Source organism: Myotis daubentonii, chromosome 15 (genome assembly GCF_963259705.1).
Source record: "Myotis daubentonii chromosome 15, mMyoDau2.1, whole genome shotgun sequence".
Lineage (NCBI taxonomy): Eukaryota > Metazoa > Chordata > Mammalia > Chiroptera > Vespertilionidae > Myotis > Myotis daubentonii.
In genome coordinates this window covers 11691323-11713191 of record NC_081854.1, presented here as the reverse complement: position 1 = coordinate 11713191, position 21869 = coordinate 11691323, and the positions used below count along the sequence as shown (strand labels likewise).

General features: G+C 46.2%; 1 protein-coding gene across 1 annotated transcript in view; it reads right to left on the bottom strand.

Annotated features, from left to right (window-relative positions):
- ERCC1 (ERCC excision repair 1, endonuclease non-catalytic subunit) overlaps window positions 1-21869 on the bottom strand; it is a 202341-nt gene that overhangs the window by 23050 nt on the left and 157422 nt on the right. The window lies entirely within an intron of this gene.

Here is a 21869-nt window from a genome sequence, read left to right as displayed (position 1 = left end):
TTATGGTTTCCGATTCTCTTAGTCAGTTACATAGCTTCCAAATATTTCCTTCTAGTTTGTACTTTGTATTTTAATTTTTGTCACTCATAAGTCCTTAGTGTTTATTCATGGCTGTTTACCAATCTATTCCATCCTGTTGCTTTTTGTGTATTGTTTAAGAGGCCTGCCATACCCCAAGGTCATAAATGTATTCTATCATTTCTTTTAAGATTTTCCCTAGTTTTGTTTTTGTCTTTAACCTACAAGAGGCTTATTAGAAAATGCACTAAAGCAGAATTTATAATGGATGTAACCAATTGTCCTAATACCATTTATTTTAAAAGGCAACCCTGCCCTGGCCAGTTTGGCTCAGTGGATAGAGCGTCGGCCTGCAGACTGAAGGGTCCCAGGTTTGATTCTGGTCAAGAGCACATGCCTGGGTTGCAGGCTCAATCCCCGGTGTGGGGCATGCGGGAGGCAGCCGATCAATGATAATCATTAATGTTTCTATCTTTCTCTCTCCTTCTCCCTTCTTCTCTGAAATAAATTAAAATATATGTATAAAAGTCAATCCTTGCCCCAGTTTTAATATTCCATCTTTATCATGTACCAAGTTTCCATATATATATATATATATATATATATATATATATATATATATATATATATATATATTTCTATTATGTTTCATTGATCTCCATATCTGTTTCTTGCCTCCATGCCATACTGTTTAATTATTATAGTTTGATATGATTTGCTATTTTAATAAGGCAAGTTCCCCCTCTATTCAGTTTCAAATTTGTCTTTACCATTCTTTTTTTTCTTTAATTGATTTCAGAGAGGAAGGGAGAGATAGAAACATCAATGATGAGAGAGAATCATTGATTGGCTGCCTTCCCCCCCCCCCCCCTTACTGGGGACTGAGCCTGCAACCTGGGCATGTGCCCCTGACCGGAATTGAACTCGGGACTCTTCAGTCCACAGGCCAACGCTCTATCCACTGAGCCAAACGGGCTAGGGCTATCTTTACCATTCTTGTATATTTTCTCCTCTGGCTGGATTTTAGCCGCTACTTTTCTAGTTCCATGAAAAATCCTATCAGGATTGAGATTAGAATTGCATTGAATTGATGGCTTAATTATAAGATAATTGACATCTTTTCCATATCCATGAACATGTCTCTATCCACGGGTTCCAGCTTTTGTTAGGAGCCTATTGTAAAAGTTTTTTTTCTCATTAATTTTTATTTATACAACTGATTCATGAATACATTTTTGTATTAGTTTCCTAGGACAGGACTGCTGTAGCAAAGTGCCAAACACTGGAGCTTACACAGCAGAGATGGATTGTCTCCCAGCTCTGGAGGCTGGAAGTGCACAGTCAAGGTTTTGGCAGGGCCACGCCCTTCTCCCGGCTTCCGGTAGCTTCGGTGTTTCTTGGCTTGTCGATGGCAGTCTCTTTCCTGTGTCTCTTCTCTTTGTCTTCCCTCTGGGTGTCTGTGTCCAAATTCCCATTTTATAAGGGTATCAGTCATATGGGATACCCTAGTGACCACAATTTAACTTCATTATCTCTGTAAAGACCTTATTTCCAAATAAGGTTACATTGTGAGGCGAGGACTTCAATATATATTTTTGAGGGGACACGATTCAACCCATAACAATTCTGTTACTTTTTATTCATGCCAGAGCACATGCTCTTCTATTCATTCACAGACCGTTATGGAGCGCACCTCACCTGAAAATACCTTTATTTCACCCTCACAATTGGCATCTCAAATTCTGGATTCCTGGTCGTTTTCCTTGCAAAACTAGAAGGTGCTCCATCTCCCTGACTTCTCGGTTGCTGATGAGAAGCCTACCATCCCCCGATTCTCCTTCCTTCATAAGCAGTGGCACCACTGGTGTCATTTTCCGCAGCGTCACTTACCAGCAGGGTGACCTTGCGCCAGCAACTCGGCTCCTGTGTGCGTGTGTCAGTTTGCTCATCTCTAAAATGGGGATAATTGCTCTACCCGGTTTGGCTCAGTGAATAGAGTGTCAGCTTGCGGACTGAAGGGTCCCAGGTTCCATCCCGGCCAAGGGCACATGCCCGGGGTTGCAGTCTTGATTCCCAGTAGGGGGCGTGCAGGAGGCAGCCAATCAATGATTCTCTCTCATCATTGATGTTTCTCTCTCTCTCTCTCCCCCTTCCTCTCGGAAATGAATGAAAATATATTTTAAATGGGGATAATAATAGCATAATTATTAGGAGGATGGAATGAGTTACGTGTAAAGCAGCTAAAATAGTAGTTGGCATCGTGCTGTATTCAGGTTTGTCATATAAATAAAACAGCCTTGACCAAGTCCTGGGCAGGCAGGAGCTATTTTAGCTGTTGCTGTATCACAGGGCCTGGCACCCAGACGCTATCAACCTGGATGTTGTGTGAAGAAATAAAAGGTAGAAGCCAAACCCTAGCTGGTTTGGCTCAGTGGCTAGAGTGTAGGCCTGCAGACTGAAGGGTCCTGGGTTTGATTCCAGTCAAGGGCACAAGCTCGAGTTGTGGGCTTGATTCCCAGTAGGGAGTATACAGGAGGCAGCCGATCACTGATCCTCTCTCATCATTGATGTTTCTATCTCTCCCTCTCCCTCCCTCTCTGAAATCAATAAAATAAACAAATAAATTAAAAAGATAGAAGGCAAGCCCTAAGACAAGTGACTTCACTGCTGGGAGCCTCAGTGTCCGTATCTGTGATTGCTAAGGTGGTGAGGATTCAGTAAGACCACGGAGCCTGTCTTGAGAGGGACTGGTTCACGGTTCACTCATTCCTTGAATGATTATGGATCGAGCACCTACTATGTGCCAGGCACTTTGTGAGCAAGTCAGACCAGGTCCCTGCCCTGTGGCGCTGGGGTCATAAACCAGAAGAAGGAAACATACAAATAAGTTTCGGGCAGCCATACATGCCCTGAAGGAAATACAACACAGCCCTGTGAGGCAGGTGGCCAGGGAGGGGCCACACCGCCACGGGAAGGAAGGCTCTATAAGGAATAAATGTTGCCACCAACTAGATTGCCATCAAAACACAGTAGTCCCGCCCTCACCGGTTTGGCTCAGTGGATAGAGCATCGGTCTGGTCCCGGGTTCGATTCCAGTCAAAGGCATGTACCTCGGTTGCAGGCTCCTCCCCAGCCCAGGCCCTGGTTGGGGTTCCTGCAAGAGGTAACCAATCCATGTGTTTCTCTCACATCGATGTTTCTCTCTGCCTTTCCCTCTCTCTTCCACTCTCCCTAAAAATCAACGGAGAAATATCCTTGGGTGAGAATTAACAAAAACAAAACAAAACAAAAACACAGTAGTCCCTTCCCGCCCCTTTTATCTGTGGTTTTGCTTTCTACAATTTCAGTTACCTTCGTTCCACTTTGGTCCAAAACATTAAATGGAAAATTCCAGAAATGAACAATTGATAAGCTTTAAATTGCACAGCGTCCTGAGTAGCGTGATGAAATCCTCACTGCCCTGCTCCCGCCCCGCCCAGACAGGAATCACTCCCTTGTCCATTGTGTCTGCGTCGTGAGTGCTCCCCTTAGTAGCGGGCTCCGTCATCAGATCACAGTGAGTCATCAGAGTGCTTGTGCTCCAGTCACCCAGATTTTACTTAACAATGGCCCCCAAGTGCACGAACAGTGATGCTGGCAATCAGATATGTCAAAGAGAAGCCGCAAAGTGCTCCCTTTAAATGAAAAGGTGAGTACAGCGCAACAAAAACTATCTTGACAGATAAGACTACGAGACAGAGAGACTACGTTCACATAACTTTTATTCCACTATATTGTTATAGTTCTACTTTATTAGTTGTTATTGTTCATCTCTTACTATGCCCAACTTATACGTTAAACTTTATCATGGGTATGTCTAGGAAAAGAGTATTTATAGAGTTAGGTACTATCCACCCTTTAGCCACTCACGGGGGATCTTGGACTGCCCCCCCTGCCCCCCATGTGGAGGACCGCTGTAGACTGAGCCCTTCCTCTGAGCCAAGGCCTCACAATCACCCTCCCCTTTGAGGAATGAAGGAACTGGGCCCCAGCGACATAGAGGGACCACACAAATGTGTCTTTGGGGAAGCGGTTCTCAACCTGTGGGCCGCGACCCCTTTGGGGGTCAAACGACCCTTTCACAGGGATCGCCTAAGCCCATCGGAAAACACATATATGATTACATATTGTTTTTGTGATGAATCACTATGCTTTAATTATGTTCAATTTGTAATAATGAAAATACATCTTGCATATCAAATATTTACATTACGATTCATAACAGTAGCAACATTACAGTTAGGAAGTAGCAACGAAAGTAATTTTATGGTTGGGGGTCACCACAACATGAGGAACTGTATGAAAGGGTCGCGACATTAGGAAGGTTGAGAACCACTGCTTTGGGGAATGGCCGCCCAGCAAATCTGCAACTCGTGCCTTGCCCGCCAGGGGGCGATGGCGCCCCAGCAGAGGATGTTTGCTGCGGGGACTAGACGCCCCGGAAAGCGGCGCGCTTCGCTTCTCGTTTTAGTTTCGCAAAAATGCTGCCAAGACCCCGCCGCGTGCGGTTAATGTAACTCTGAGCCTGTGAGATGGGGGGATGGGGGGAGAGTTGCCCTCGGTTCTGCATTTTTTGCAAGTTTGATTTCTGCGCTCGATTCGCAATTTGCACTTTCGGATCCTGGATTCGAGTCTTCCCCGCGCGCAGAGTTGAGAGTTCGAGTCTCCCGGAGGCCGGCGTCCTTCTCACGAAGGTTCCAAGCGCAGACTTAGCCGCAACCCCCGCTGCACCCCCAAACCTTCCCCTGATCCCAACCTCAAGTTTGCTCTGAGCCAGGCAGGGGTGCGGAGCGGGTGGAGAATAGGGGGACCTCCGCCGCTAACTCCACCCCAGCGGCTCGGGGCGGGCGGGGAACGGAGAGAGAGACGCGGGGCCGAAAGCTCTGGAAGCGGGGGCGCTGCGGCCGGCGCGGGGACCGGGCCGCTGTCCCATCATCCCGCCTCTAAACTTAGCCGCGGTGACGCGTGGCCGGGCGATCGCTGCGGGGCCGCGGGCGCAGGGGGGGCCCGAGCGGAGGGCGGCCGCCCGGCTCCGCGAGCCTCTATTAATAGCGCCCGGAGCCCGAAATAGCGCGGAGTGGAGCGGCCGGGATGACGCGGGAGCCGCGGGGGCTGACTCACCCGGCCCGAGCGGCGGCTCCCGGATCGCGGCCAGTGGAGGCGTCTGGCCCCGACCCCGCGCCTTCCCGGGCACCTCTGCTGCCGAAACGTCCCGAGTTTCTCTAGGTCACCACTGTGGATGGACAGAGAGCAAAAAAGGATCTGCAGCGTGAGAGACTGAGGTTAGATCAGAGGTGGGACTTCCCTCGAAGAGCCCAGAATCTGGGAACGCATTTATACAAGAATAGAGGTTGCGCCCTAGCCGGTTTGGCTCAGTGGATAGAGCGTCGGCCTGCGGACTGAAGGGTCCCAGGTTTGATTCCAGTCAAGGGCATGTACCTTGGTTGCGGGCACATCCCCAGTGGGGGGTGTGTAGGAGGCAGCTGATGGCTGCTTCTCTCTCATCGATGTTTCTAACTCTATCCCTCTCCCTTCCTCTCTGTAAGAAATCAATAAAATATATTTTTTTAAAAAGAAAATAAAAAAGAAGAGAGGTTGAGGAGGAGGGGCTTAAGCAGAGAGGCACGCCTGCCTCTCACCAGCATCAGGACAGAGGTGTCTTGGGGGCAGGGGGAGGGGCACAATAACCCGGACAGTTGCCAGGTCGGCGCGCGTCTCCCTCTCCACTTGCCGTGCTGTTCCCACGCTGGAGAATGCCCGTCCCTGCCTCCCAGGCTTACAAACTCATCCTCTTGCCCCAGCCGGTCTGGCTGAGTCCCGGGTTTGATTCCGGCAAGGGGCGCTTTCCTCGGTTGTGGGCTCCATCCCCGGTCCGGGTCGGGGTGCCTGTGGGAGGCAACCAATTGATGTGTCCCTCTCCCATGCACGTTTCTCTTTCTCTGTCTCTCCCTCTCCTTTCCGCTCTCTCTAAAAGCCAATGGGAACATAACCTCAGGTGAGGTTTAACGAAAACAAAACAAAATACAACAAAAATAACTCCTCGTCTCCAGGGGCCTGGCAGTAGGGGAAACCCCTCACAAATGAACTCTAGGACCCACTGGACTGGCAGCCGCAGGAGGGCAGGGCCAGGCCCTTCTCAGCCATCACCATGTCCCCAGCGCTGCCCAGCACAAGACAGGTCTCTGGAGAAATTAATTGCACGAATAAATGTGGGTAATAAAAGAAAATGATGTTTCCCAAATTATAATAGCCATGTTGGTTGTGCAAGACTCTGAGACTGCCTCCTCTGGGTCTCCCTACAGCCCTAGGAGGGAGGGGCTCTCACTATTTTCAAATCATCAGCCCCAAGTTAGAGACACAGCAGCTGAGACTCAGGGGTCACCTCGCGAGTAGTCAGCGCCGTCTCTTGAGCCAGGCTGCCTGGCCTCAAAGGCGTTCAGCTCCCACTCTAGGCGCTAGAGAACCCAGAGCTAAGAAGGGTTTTCAAAGTGCAGCCCACGGAACCCTGGCTGGGAGGTGCCTGGGTCCCCAGCGCCCCTTCAAGGGGTCCCCGAGGTCAAAATGATCATCATCATCATCATCATATTACGGCGCTTACCTGCCCTTTTCACTCCCACTGTTTCCTGAGTGTACGGTGCAGGCAGCACAATGTCACAACAGACCCAACACAGAAGCGAGGCGAGGACCCCGTTGTCTTCTGTTGAGCCAGACATTACAGTAATTTGCAAAAATTACTACACTTTTAAATTTAGTAATTAAATTACTAATTTTAGTTCTGGAAAATATGGTTTTTAATTAAGACTATAGCCCTGGCCCTAGCCACTTTGGCTCAGTGGATAGAGCGCCAGCCTGTGGACTGAAGGATCCCGGGTTCAATTCCGGTCAAGGGCACCTACCTCAGTGGCAGGCTGGTTCCCCGGCCCCGGTCGGGCATGTGCGGGAGGCAACCAATAGATGTCTCTCTCACATCAATGTTTCTCTCTATATATCTCCCCCTCCCTTCTACTCTCTCTAAAAAATAATGGAAAGATATCCTCAGGGAAGGATTAAAACAAACAAACTATAGCCCTGGCCAGTGTTGCTCAGTGGTTAGTGGGCCCCGTATACCAAAGGGTCTTGGGTTTGATTCAGTCAAGGGCACATACCTGGGTTGCAGGTTTGATCCCAGCAGGAGGCAACCAACCAATCAATGTGTCTCTCTCACATTGATGTTTCTCTCTCTCCCCCTCCCTCCTTTCCTTCCACTCTCTCTAAAAGTCAATGGAAAACATATCCTCCGGTGAGGATTAACAACAACAAACCCTATGGCTTATGGTAACATGAAACTGGTTTTATCTTCTTTTTGAATGAAGTGAGTGTTTCTGAACTGCATTAGTTCTCATTGCCAATACAGTGAATATTGATAGATATACTCCACATCTACAAATCTTTTTGGGATCCTCTTTTAAGAGCAAAAGAGACCCTTTGACCAAAATGTTTAAGAATCAGTGAACTAGTAATCACATAAGCCTGACAAGTGCCACGAAGGACAAGAATGTGCAGACAGTGTGACAGCATGCAGGGACCTGGAGGGCACTATGCTAAGTGCAATAAGCCGTCAGAGAAAGACAAGCACCATATGATTGCACTCACATGTGGAATTTAACGAACAAACTGAACTACCAAGCAAAACGGAAACAGACTCACAGAGAGCAGGCGCACAGCTCTGGTGGGTGTCGTGGGGGTAGGTGTGAGGTTGAGGGATTGAGCAAAAAGGAAAGAAAAAAAAAGGAGAGAGAAGTCATGGACATGGACAACGGGGCAGTGATTGCGGTGGGGAGTGGGGGTGGAGGTGGAAGAGGGCAGAGAGGGGAGAAATATTGATGGAAAAATTAAATTTAATTAAATTTAAAATAAGTAAATAAAAGAATGTCTGGACATCATTTTAACTGGGGGTGGAGAATGGGAGGACAGAAGAGATGTGGTTAATCTCCAAAGTATATAGGGCACTCATACAGCTTAACAAAAAGAAGACGAACAATCCAATTAAAAATGGGCAAACGACCTAAATAGACAATTTTCCAAAGTGGACATACAGATGCCTAAGAGAAATATGAAAAAATGCTCAGTCACTGACCATCAGAGAGATGCAAATTAAAATGGCAATGAGGTATCACCTCACAACTGTCAGAATGGCGACCATCAACACATCAACAAACGACAAGTGCTGGCGAGGATGTGGAGAAAAAGGAACCCTCGTGCACTGCTGGTGGGAATGCAGACTGGTGCAGCCACTATGGAGAACAGTATGGAGTTTCCTCAAAAAATTAAAAATGGGCCCGGACCAGTTTGGCTCAGTGGATGGAGCCTCGGCCTGCGGACTGAAGGGTCCCAGGTTCGATTCCGGTCAGGGGCATGTGCCTTGGCTGCGGGCACATCCCCAGTGGGGGAGGGGGGGAGGTGCAGGAGGCAGCTGATCGATGTTTCTCTCTCATGGATGTTTCTGGCTCCCTGTCCCTCTCCCTTCCTCTCTGTGGGAAATCAATAAAATATATTTTTTAAAAATTAAAAATGGAGAGAACCAAGATGGCGGCATAGGTTAACGCCGGAGTTTGCTGCTTTGAACAACTACTTCAAAAGTGAAACCAAAAAACGGAAGGGACATCACCCAGAACCACAGGAACGCTGGCTGAGTGGAAGTCCTACAACTAGGAGGAAAGAGAAACACATACGGACACTCAGAGGAGGCGCAGTGCTGAAGTCAAATTCTGAGGTGCGGAGTGCGAGGAGCGGGCTGGCGGCAGAGGGCGCGGTTGTTGTTTTCAATCGGGAGGGAGTCGCAGACTCTGAGCACCAGATACAGGCGAGTCTTTAGGGACCCAGACTCAAAGGGAGAAGCGGGACTGTCTGGCTTCGGTCAGAGCGAGTGCAGCTTTCTCTCCGAGCTTTGCAGCGGGTGCTGGGACTCAGAGAGGCAGAGCCCCTGGGGACAGGACTGAGAGCCGCCATAACTGCTCTCTCCGGCCCACCATGTTGATCCTGTGCTACCCGCCCCGCCCAAGCCCTGCACAGAGCCATTTGCCGGATAGCCTCAGGCAAAGGCTAGATTAGCACCTCCCTAGAGGACAGAAGTTCTCTCACCGCTGACACAGCTGATTCTCATAGCCACTTGGCCTGGAGGTCAAACCCTCCCTGGAATTAGCTACAACAATCAAGATTTAACTATAAGACTGCGAACAAAGACCACTAGGGGGTGCACCAAGGAAGCATAACAAAATGCGGAGACAAAGAAACAGGACAAAATTGTCAATGGAAGATATAGAGTTCAGAACCACACTTTTAAGGTCTCTCAAGAACTGTTTAGAAGCTGCCGATAAACTTAATGAGATCTACACGAAAACTAATAAGACCCTCGATCTTATATTGAGGAACCAACTAGAAATTAAGCATACACGGACTGAAATAACGAATATTATACAGACGCCCGACAGCAGACCAGAGGAGCACAAGAATCAAGTCAATGATTTGAAATGCGAGGAAGCAAAAAACATCCAACCGGAAAAGCAAAATGAAAAAAGAATCCAAAAATGCGAGGATAGTGTAAGGAGCCTCTGGGACAGCTTCAAGCGTACCAACATCAGAATTATAGGGGTGCCAGAAGATGAGAGAGACCAAGATATTGAAAACCTATTTGAAGAAATAATGACAGAAAACTTCCCCCACCTGGTGAAAGAAATGGACTTACAGGTCCAAGAAGCGCGGAGAACCCCAAACAAAAGGAATCCAAAGAGGACCACACCAAGACACATCATAATTAAAATGCCAAGAGCAAAAGATAAAGAGAGAATCTTAAAAACAGCAAGAGAAAGAAACTCAGTTACCTACAAGGGAATACCCATACGACTGTCAGCTGATTTCTCAACAGAAACTTTGCAGGCCAGAAGGGAGTGGCAAGAAATATTCAAAGTGATGAATACCAAGAACCTACAATCAAGATTACTTTATCCAGCAAAGCTATCATTCAGAATTGAAGGTCAGATAAAGAGCTTCACAGATAAGGAAAAGCTAAAGGAGTTCATCACCACCAAACCAGGATTATATGAAATGCTGAAAGGTATCCTTTAAGAAGAGGAAGAGGAAGAAAAAGGTAAAGATACAAATTATGAACAACAAATATGCATCTATCAACAAGTGAATCTAAGAATCAAGTGAATAAATAATCTGATGAACAGAATGAACTGTTGATTATAATAGAATCAGGGACATAGAAAGGGAATGGACTGACTATTCTTGGGGGGGAAAGGGGTGTGGGAGATGTGGGAAGAGACTGGACAAAAATCGTGCACCTATGGATGAGGACAGTGGGTGGGGAGTGAGGGCGGAGGGTGGGGCGGGAACTGGGAGGAGGGGAGTTATGGGGGGAAAAAAAGAGGAACAAATGTAATAATCTGAACAATAAAGATTTAATTTAAAAAAAAATTAAAAATGATGCCCCCTCTCACCACTCCTGTTCAACATAGTACTGGAAGTGTTAGCCATTGCAATTCGGCAAGAAGAAGAAATAAAAGGCATCCAAATTGGAAAAGAGGAAGTAAAACTGTCCTTATTTGCAGACAACATGATATTATACATACAAAACCCTAGAGACTCCATCAAAAAGCTACTAGACTTAATACATGAATTTGGCAATGTAGCAGGATACAAAATTAACCCCAAGAAATCTGAGGCATTTCTATACACCAATAATGAACTTTCAGAAAGAGAGATTATAAAAACAATCCCATTTACCATCGCACCAAAAAAATTAAGCTACCTAGGAATAAACTTAACTAAAGAGGTAAAAGACCTCTACTCAGAAAACTACAGGACGTTGAAAAAAGATATAGAGGAAGACATAAACAGATGGAAGAACATACCGTGTTCATGGATTGGTAGAATCAACATCATTAAAATGTCCATACTACCCAAAGCAATCTATAAATTCAACGCACTTCCCATTAAAATACCAACGGCATACTTCCCAGATCTAGAACGAACTCTCAAAAAATTCATCTGGAATAAAAAAAGACCCCGAATAGCTGCAGCAATCCTGAAAAAGAACAAAGTAGGTGGGATCTCAATACCAGATATCAAGCTGTATTACAAAGCCACTGTTCTCAAAACTGCCTGGTACTGGCACAAGAATAGGCATATAGATCAATGGAATAGAATAGAGAGCCCAGAAATCGGCCTGAACCAATATGCTCAATTAATATTTGACAAAGGAGGCAAGAACATACAATGGAGCCAAGATAGTCTCTTCAATAAGTGGTGTTGGGAAAATTGGACGGATATATGCAAGAAAATGAAACTAGACCACCAACTTACACCATACACAAAAATAAACTCAAAATGGATAAAGGACTTAAATATACGACAGGAAACCATAAAAATTCTAGAAGAATCCAAAGGCAACAAAATCTCAGACATATGCCGAAGCAATTTCTTCACTGATACAGCTCCTAGGGCACTTGAAACTAAAGAAAAAATGAACAAATGGGACTACATCAAAATAAAAAGCTTCTGCACAGCAAAAGAAACCATCAACAAAACAACGAGAAAACCCACTGTGTGGGAAAACATATTTGCCAATGTCATATCTGATAAGGGCCTAATCTCCAAAATTTATAGGGAACTCTACAACTTAACAAAAGGAAGATAAACAATCCAATCAAAAAATGGGCCAAAACCGGTTTGGCTCAGTGGATAGAGCGTCGGCCTGCGGACTGAAGGGTCTCGGGTTCGATTCCGGTCGAGGGCATGTGCCTGGGTTGTGGGCATATCCCCAGTAGGAGATGTGCAGGAGGCAGCTGATCGATGTTTCTCTCTCATCGATGTTTCTAACTCTCTGTCCCTCTCCCTTCCTCTCTGTAAAAAATAAATAAAATATATTTTTTAAAAAAAATGGGCAACAGACCTAAATAGACTCCTTTCAAAAGAGGACATTCAGAAAGCCAAGAGACATATGAAAACATGCTCAAAGGCACTAATCATCCGAGAGATGCAAATCAAAACAACATTGAGGTACCATCTCACACCTGTCAGACTGGCTATCATCAACAAATCAACAAACGACAAGTGCTGGAGAGGATGTGGAGAAAAAGGAACACTTGTGCACTGCTGGTGGGAATGCAGACTGGTGCAGCCACTATGGAAGACAGTATGGAGTTTCCTTAAAAAACTGAAAATGCTAAAAGCAACACACTATAAAAAAAAACAAACAAAAAAAAACTGAAAATGGAACTCCCATTTGACCCTGTGATCCCACTTCTAGGAATATATCCCAAGAAACCAGAAACACCAATCAGAAAGGATATATGCACCCCTATGTTCATAGCAGCACAATTCACCATAGCTAAGATCTGGAAACAGCCTAAGTGCCCATCAGTAGATGAATGGATTAGAAAACTGTGGTACATCTACACGATGGAATACTATGCTGCTCTAAAAAGGAAGGAACTCTTACCATTTGCAACGTCATGGATGGAACTGGAGAGCATTATGCTAAGTGAAATAAGCCAGTCAATAAAGGAAAAATACCACATGATCTCACTCATTCATGGATAATAGAGACCATTATAAACTTTTGAACAATAATAGATACAGAGGCAGAGCTGCCTCAAATTGTCAAACTGCAGCGGGAAGGCCGGGGAGGGTTGGGGGGCAGGAGGTAGGGGGGTAAGAGATCAACTAAAGGACTTGTATGCATGCATATAAGCATAACCAATGGACATAAGACACTGGGGGATAGGGGAGGCTAGGGGACTGTCTAGGGCGGGGGGATAAAATGGACCCATATGTAATACCCTTTGTAATACTTTAAGCAATAAAAAAAAAATTAAAAATGGAACTGCCATTTGACCCAGTGATCCCACTTCTAGGAATATATCCTAAGAAACCCAAAATACCAATCAGAAAGAATGTATGCACCCCTGTGTTCATATACAACGAATATGAACGAATTTCGTTGCTAAGAAGCAATAGCTAAGATCTGGAAACAGCCCAAATGCCCATCAGTAGATGAGTGGATTAAAAAAAAAAAAAAAAAAAGCCAAGGTACATTTACACCATGGAATACTGTGCAGCAGTAAAAAAGAACAATCTCTTACCCTTTGAGACAGCATGGAGGGACCTGGAGAGTATCATGCTAAGTGAAATAAGCCAGTCAGAGAAAGACAAGTATCACATGATCTCACTAGTATGTGGAATCTAAGTAACAAAATAAACTGATGAACAGAGTGGATCCAGAGACACGGAAGCATGGAACAGAGTGCGGATTCTCGAAGGGAAGGCAGGGGAGGGGGGGGGGCGTGGGAGGAGATCAACCAAAGACCTTGTATGCATAGATGCGAACCCATGGACACAGACAATAGGGTGGTGAAGGCCTGGGTGGGGAGTGGGGGTGAGCTGGAGGGGGTCAATGGGGGAAAAAGGGGACGTATGTAATACTTTCAACAATAAAGAGTTATTTAAAAAAATAAAATAAAATAAAATAAATGATATTATATTCCTTGATAAGATTTATTAAAGTTGAAGAATATAGTCTCAAGGAAGCTCTATAACTATTTATCCAATGCCACATTCTTTTATATATATTTTTTAATTGAATTTTTACAGAAAGGAAGGGAGGGGGATAGAGAGTTAGAAACATCAATGAGAGCCCTAACCGGTTTGGCTCAGTGGATAGAGCGTCAGCCTACAGACTCAAGGGTCCCAGGTTCAATTCTGGTCAAGGGCATGTACCTTGGTTGCGGGCAGATCCCCAGTAGGGGGTGTGCAGGAGGCAGCTGATCGATGTTTCTAACTCTCTATCTCTATCCCTTTCTCTCTGTGAAAAATCAATAAAATATATTTTTTTAAAAAAAGAATCATCGCTGAGAGAAACATTGATCAGCTGCCTCCTGCACACACTCCACTGGGGATGTGCCCGCAACCAAGTTACATGCCCTTGGCCGGAATCAGTGGGACCCTTCAGTCCGCAGGCCGACGCTCTGTCCACTGAGCCAAACCGGTCAGGGCAAATGCCATATTCTTGATAGAACATTTTTCTCACTTTGAGTCTAGAATGCTCCTAGTGTTCTGGTAGAATTAGTATTTGGGTCTTTACATGTGGTGTTTGTGAAAGTCACTGTTTTCAATCCATCTCTGTTCTGTATAGGACCTTCAGCACCGCTAGCGATCCTGTGTAGAAGAATCTGCCTGGTTTTAGCCTAGTTTGAAATGGATGTAACTCAATAGCCATTACATTCAATTCTGCATCTTAAAATAAGCTAGCTGAAAGCGTTTTCCACTGGAAATCATCTCTTCTCTTAAAGATGTCTCTAAAGTTTGGCAGTCAGGCAGATGATAGCAGTCCAAGGCTTAGGTGGGGAAAGTTCCTTTTAATATTTGGAGGACACTACGGCCGTGTTGTCAATGTTTGCACAGCACATGTGCTGCTCTGTTGGGTCTCCGGTCCGGACTGGTGCCCAGTGGGAACTGGTGGGTGGGTCCATCTTCAAAGCCCGTGCTCCCTCAAAATTGCCGTTTGCCCCCAGACATTCAAAAGCACGTCAGCAATGCTTACATCAGGCATGCGTGACCTTGTAGTGAAGAGACGCGTGGCCTGGGAAGGCAGTGGTACCCGACCTGCTCTCACCCCAACGTGGCGGAGGTGCTAAGGGACTCTCCTGTCGTCAACACCGGCTCCCCAAGAGCAGTGATTCCCGTGATTGTATCGAGGAAGGTGATCAGGTCTAGACCAGAGAAAGGACCAGTTCAGGGAGGATGGGGTCCTCTGCACACGTAGCACATATGAGCATCACTGGAACACAGAGGAAATGGCGCCGGTTAGTACCTTACACGGTGTGGCTTCAGGGAATCACCTGGACACTTTGGGCCTCAGTTTCTTCACCTGTGAAATGAGGGGACTTCAACCACGTGGTCTCAATGTCTCTTCACTCTGACTCTTAAAAAAAAAAAAAAAGAAGAAGAAGAAGAAGAAGAGCGGTAGTCCTGGGGAGCTCAATTGGTTAGATCATCCTCCAAAAAGAGGAATAACAAAGCAATGTCTCCCTCCCTCTACATTTAATTTTTTAAAAATATATTTTATTGATTTTTTACAGAGAGGAAGGGAGAGGGATAGAGAGTTAGAAACATCGATGAGAGAGAAACATCGATCAGCTGCCTCCTGCACGCCCTCCACTGGGGATGTGCCCGCCACCAAGGTACAGGCCCTTGACCAGAATCAAACCTGGGACCCTTCAGTCCTCAGGCTGACGCTCTATCCACTGAGCCAAACCGGTTAGGGCTAAATTTAATTTTTGAAGAAGAAGAAGAGATGTACAAGATAACTGGAGGGAGAGCTTTTAAGGCAGCGGGAACAGCTTGTGCAAAGGCCCTGTGGTAGGAAACTGCTAGGTTAGTTTGAGGAACATAAGGAAGGCCTGTGTAGATGGAGCACAGAGAGTGAGGGAAAAGTGGCAAGAAATGAAGCTGGGCAATAAATAAGTAAATAAATAAATGAATGTGGGGACATATTTTTAACTGGGGGTGAGGAATGGGAGGGCAGAAGAGTCTTCTCTGTCCGGCCTTACCAGATCACATAAGGCCTTGAAGGCTGTGGTATTTTTTATTTATTTTATTTTTTTAATATAGTTTTTTCTTTTTTAAAAAAAACATATGTTTTTACTGATTTTTAGCGAAAGAGGAAGGGATAGAGAAATAGAAATATCAATCAGCTGCCTCCTGCACGCCCCTTACCAGGGATCAAGCCTGCAACCCAGGCATCTGCCCTGACTGGGAATTGAACCGGTGCCTCCTGGTTCATAGGTAGATGCTCAACCACTGAGCTACCCTGGCTGGGCTATTTTTTAAAATTGATTGTAGAGAGAGTGGGATAAAGGAGGGAGGGAGAGAGAGCGAGAGAGAGAAAGAGAGAGAGAGATTAATTTATTGTTCCACTTATTTATGCATTCATTGGTTGATTTTTTAAAAATTTATTTTTATTGATTTCAGAGAGGGCTGGAAGAGAGAAATAGAAACATCAATGATGACAGAGAATCATTGATCAGCTGCCTCCTGCACACCCCCTACTAGGGACCAAGCCTGAAACACAGGCATGTGCCCTTGACCAGAATTGAACCCGGACCCTTCAGTCTGCAGGCCGATGCTCTAGCGGCTAGCCACTGGGCCAAACTGGCTAGGGCAATTGGCTCACCCTTGTATGTGCCCTTACCTGGGATCAAACTCAAAACCTTGGTGTATCAGGATGATGCTCTAACCACCTGAGCTATCCAGCCAGGGCTGGTGTTGGTAAGTATTTTAGACTTATTCTGAGTGAAGAATAGGCTGTAGGTGGTCAAGGATGGAAGCAGGAAGTCCAGGGAAGATCAGATGGCAGCCTGTACTAGAGTGATGGGGAGTCAAGGAGAATGCTTAGCCCTAGCCAGTTTGGCTCAGTGGATGGAGCGTCGGCCTGAGGACTGAAAGGTCCCGGGTTCGATTCCATCCAAGGGCACATGCCCAGGTTGTGGGCTCAATCCCCAGTAGGGGGCGTGCAGGAGGCAGCCTATCAGTGATTCTCTCTCATCATTGATGTTTCTATCTCTTTCTCCCTCTCCCTTCCTCTCTGAAATTAATAAAAAATATTTTTAAAAAAGAAGAAGAATGCTTAGGTTTGAGGGACTGGCGGTAACTGGAACCAGAAGATCAGACTGGGGAAGAAGGCTGAGAATTCTGACAGAACGCCTTAGGGTTGGAGACACCTTTGAGAAATTCCAGTGGGAACGTCAAGTAGGCAGGAGGGAGCTGTGGGTCCAAGGTTGAAATCTGAGAGTCACCAATGTACATGCAGATGGTACTTTTCTAGTTTATGAACTCATTTTCTTTCTGCTATAACTTCCAATTGATTCATGCTATTAAATATTGTTGGTTGGCCCTCTAACAGGCAATATGGCCAAATTCTCATATTAAAATAGTTTGTTGAGTTTCTTAGGTTTTCCTTGAAAATAGTGGCAGTTTTATCTCTTGCCTTCCGATGCTTACATGCCATCTCTTTTTCTTGTCTTATAACATTAGCAAAGACTTCCAGGACTATGTCCAACGGTAAAGTTGATCAGTTCTCATATATGCCACATCACCACCTTCTGAGATAACTTATCTCCTTATCGCCATTTTATTTCATTATTTTTTAAAGTTTTGAATTAAAAAAATATATTTTTTTATTGATTTTTTTACAGAGAGAAAGGGAGAGGGATAGAGAGTTAGAAAACATCAATGAGAGAGAAACATTGATCAGCTGCCTCCTCTACACCCCCTACTGGGGATGTGCCCGCAACCAAGGTACATGCCCTTGACCAGAATCGAACCTGGGACCCTTCAGTCCGCAGGCCGATGCTCTATCCACTGAGCCAAACCAGCTAGGGCAAGTTTTGAATTTTAAAATACATGTTATTTATTGGTTTTAGAGAGAGAGGAAGCGAGAGAGAGAAAAACATCGATTTGTTGTTCCACGTACTTACACATTCATTGGTTGATTCTTGTATCAGGACAAGACTCTAACCAACCAAGCTATCCAGCCAGGCCTTACCCCCATGTTATAGAACAGTGATGGCGAACCTATGACATGCGTGTCAGAGGTGACACACGAACTCATCTTTTTGGTTGATTTTTCTTTGTTAAATGGCAGTTAAATATATAAAATAAATATCAAAAACATAAGTCTTGGTTTTACTATGGTTGCAAATATCAAAAAATTTCTCCAGGTGACACGGCACCAGAGTTAAGTTAGGGTTTTTCAAAATGCTGACACGCCGAGCTCAAAAGGTTCGCCATCACTGTTATAGAAGGAGAAACTGAGGCACAGAGAGGTTTGTTTCTTGCTCAAAGACACACACCAAGTAAGCAACCAAGACACCAAACAAACCTTGTGTTCTCAACCACTGTTAAAATAAAATAAAACTCAATAAGCATTCTGTATATTTTTAAAATTTTTATTGGTTTTAGAGAGAAAGGAAGGGAAAAAGAGAGAGACACCGTGTGCTTAAAGCAGTGACTAGCATAAAGCAGACAGTAGTGCCTGCTGTCATTAATTTTATTAATGTTATTCAAGTGTGTAACTTTGATAAGGGGATGTCAGTCCAACCGCTGACTCAGGTAACCAGCAAGTCACATGACTCTGCCCATTTAAATAACTGGCCAGGTGCTTGTCCTGATACTACCTCAAATTCAGAACTGTTAAAATCTTGACCCAAAGCTCTGCTGAATGCACAGTATTGATGAAGGATTGTGTGTGAAAGACAAGTCGTTTCTCCATTCTTAAGTCTTTGGTCTCTCTGGTCACCCAGATAACTTTTTGAAATTAAATGCACAAATATATGTTTCATTCATTGTTAAATAATGTAAAAAGCAAAGTTTTCACAGAGGAAGTCATTAGTTTTTCTGTAACCTTTCAGAAAAAAAAAATAAACATTTAATGAATATAGCCATAGTTACTTTTAGTATATTTTCTGGGTCTGACAAGAAACAGTGAAACCATCTTCAAAACTTTAATAATGAAAGTAAGCAGGTACTTCAGCTTTGGAAAGAAGATGGGGTTTCTGTTCAAGTGTACTCAGCGTCTTTAGAAAGCAGTAGCTCAAAAGGATTTCTATGCCAGGCTAGCAGAGAAGATCATGATTAAGACTCTCAAAGTCTCATGTTAAAGCTGAGTGAGAGAGTAAATCTTGAACCTGCAATTGATATGAATTTCCCAGGAGTTGTGCTAATATTGTCTACACTAGGGGCCCGGTGCACGAAATTCGTGCACTGGGTGTGTGTGTGGGGGGGGGAGTGTCCCTCAGCCCAGCCTGCCCCCTCTCACATACTGGGAGCCCTCAGGTGTTGACCCCAATCACCCTCCAATTGCAGGATCGGCCCCTTGCCCAGGCCTGACGCCTCTGACAGAGGCGTCAGGCCTGGGCAGGGGACCCTCATTTCCCCCCATCACTGGTTCTGCCCCCAGACCAGGCCTGATGCCTCGGCCAGAGGCGTAGACCCCCATCACCCTCCGATTGCCTGATCGGCCCCTTGCCCAGGCCTGACGCCTCCGCCAGAGGTGTCAGGCTTGGACAGGGGACCCCCATCTCCCCCTGATCACTGGCTCTGGCCCCCGCCCAGGCCTGAGGCCTCTGGCCCAGGAATCATGCCTGGGCAGGGGACCCCCATCTCCCTCTGATCGCTTGCTCCACCCCCCGCCCAAGCCTGATGCCTCTGACCCAGGCTTCAGGCCTGGGCAAGGGGACCATCATATCCCCCCAATCCTCAGCTCCGCCCCCCACCCAGGCCTGATGCCTCGGCCAGAGGAGTTGACCCTAATCACCCTCCGATCACCAATCACCGGATCGGCCCCTTGACCAGGCCTGAGGCATCTGGCAGAGGTGTCAGGCCTGGGCAGGGGACCCCCAGCTCCCCATGGTTGCAGGCTCCGCCCCTGCCCAGGCCTAACACCTCTGGCAGAGGCGTCCGGCCCGGGCAGCGGGGACCCACAGCTGCAGCGGCCCCGCGATCGTGGGCTCTGCTTTAGGCCCAGGCAAAGGACTCCTAGCTCCCGGGACTGCCAGCTTCGACCAACTGTGCCCAGCTCCCATCGCTGGCTCCACCCCTACTTCCTGCTATCACTGGCCAGGGCGGAAAAGGCACCTGATTCTCAGATCATGGCTGGGGGGCAGGGCAAAGGCGGCCCCAGGGCCGCCTTTGCCCTGCCCCCCAGCTCTTAGCTCCCCCCTGGGTTTCTGATCACTGTCAGTGGCAGGGGGCTTCTTCCTGCTTTCCCTTTTGCCTCCCTGCATTGTGCCTACATATGCAAATTAACCGCCATCTTGTTGGCAGTTAACTGCCAATCTTAGTTGGCAGTTAATTTGCATATAGCCCTGATTAGCCAATGAAAAGGGTATCGTCGTACGCCAATTACCATTTTTCTCTTTTATTAGATAGGATAGGATATCCAGATGAATGGCCTCACATAGGGAAACTAGTTAGCCCTACATTTATTTCCTTGAGATTAACATAATTAGTTTCCTAAATTTCAGTTACTGGTGCAGAAAGAATCAATGTTCTTTTTATGTTTTCATTAACTTGGAAATTCATATTCTGTGTTCAGAAGCCCTTTATCTGTATTCTTTGAGCACTTACTACAACTTCACCCACTTGAATAGCTGTTACCCTTAAAAACTGTAGAAGTAATTTTCAAATTTAGCTATTAATTTAAAAAAAAAAGAGAGAGAGAGAGACACATCAATTTGTTGTTCCACTTTCTTGTGTGTGCCCTGATCAGAGATTAAACCTGAAACCTTGATGTATCAGGATAATGCTCTCACCAACTGAGCTACCCGGCCAGCGCTGCATTCTATTTTATTTTAATGGGCAAATACCTGCAGGCCTCCACATGACCCCTGGATCTCGGATGAGACTCTGGGGGTCCGAGGTCCGGTTTTGACTCCAGCCCCTTTCCAAGCTCCGTTTCCTCCTGTGATGCGGTATCTGACAGCCAGAGAAACTGCCTTCAGGGTGGAGAAGACAGGCCCCTAGATTATATCAGTGTCCTGATTACCACAAACTTGGTGGCTCAGAACAACAGAAATGTATTCTCCCACAGTTCTGGCAGCTGGAAATCCGAAATCAAGGTGTCAGCAGGGCCACACCCCCGCCGAGGCTCTAGGGGAGGGTCACTCGCCTCGTCCAGCTTCTGGTGGCTCCAAGTGTTCCTGGCTTGTGGCCGCATCAGCCCGGTCTCCGTGTGCCTGTGTCCATCACCCTCTGCCTTTTCTCCCGTAAGGACACTTACCATTGAATTCAGGGCTCACTCGGATAACCCAGATTTCACCTCGAGATTCTTACCTCAATCGCATCTGCAAAGACCCCTTTTCCAAATCAGCTCACAGTCACAGGTCTCAGGTGGACATACCTTGGGAGGGGAGGGGCATGCCCTTCAAGACACCACAGATCAAAACAGAGAAATGAAAATGGAAAACACGTGGCAGAGTTCAGACGAGGAGGTGCCCAGAGCTTCTCGCCCACACAGGTCCACCCAGCACAGAATGTTGGCGCACCCGCCCTGGAGAGCCCAGAGGGCTCAGGACGGCCGCCCCCCGGGCTGTTAGAGGTTGTGTGTGCTTCCACGTCTTCCTGGACATCTCCACGTGGAGGATGTGAAGTTCTGGAGGGAGTTTTTCATTCTTCAACTGTTCGTGTGAATTTAAGAGATTTTTCCCCCCACAAAACTCCAAATAATAATAAAAGCCTGCCCTAACCGGTTTGGCTCAGTGGATAGAGCCTCAGCCTGCAGACTCAAGGGTCTCAGGTTCGATTCCGGTCAAGGGCATGTACCTTGGTTGCGGGCACATCCCCAGTGGGGAGTGTGCAGGAGGCAGCTGATCAATGTTTCTCTCTCATCGATGTTTCTAGCTCTCTATCCCTCTCCCTCCTCTCTGTAAAAAAAACAATAAAATATGTTTAATAATAAAAGCCAACATTCATACAGCGCTTAACATGTACTAGATCGTGTTCTAAGTGTTTAATATCTATGACTTCATTTGCTCACCAAAAAGTACCCCCCTAGCCCTGACTAGTTTGGCTCAGTGGATAGGGTGTCGGCCTGCGGACTGAAGGGTCCCAGGTTCGATTCCAGCCAAGGGCATGTACCTTGGTTGCGGGCACCTCCCCGGTAGGGAATGTGCAGGAGGCAGCTGATTGATGTTTCTCTCTCATCGATGTTTCTAACTCCCTATCCCTCTCCCTTCCTCTCTGTAAAAAATCAATAAAATATATTTTTTAAA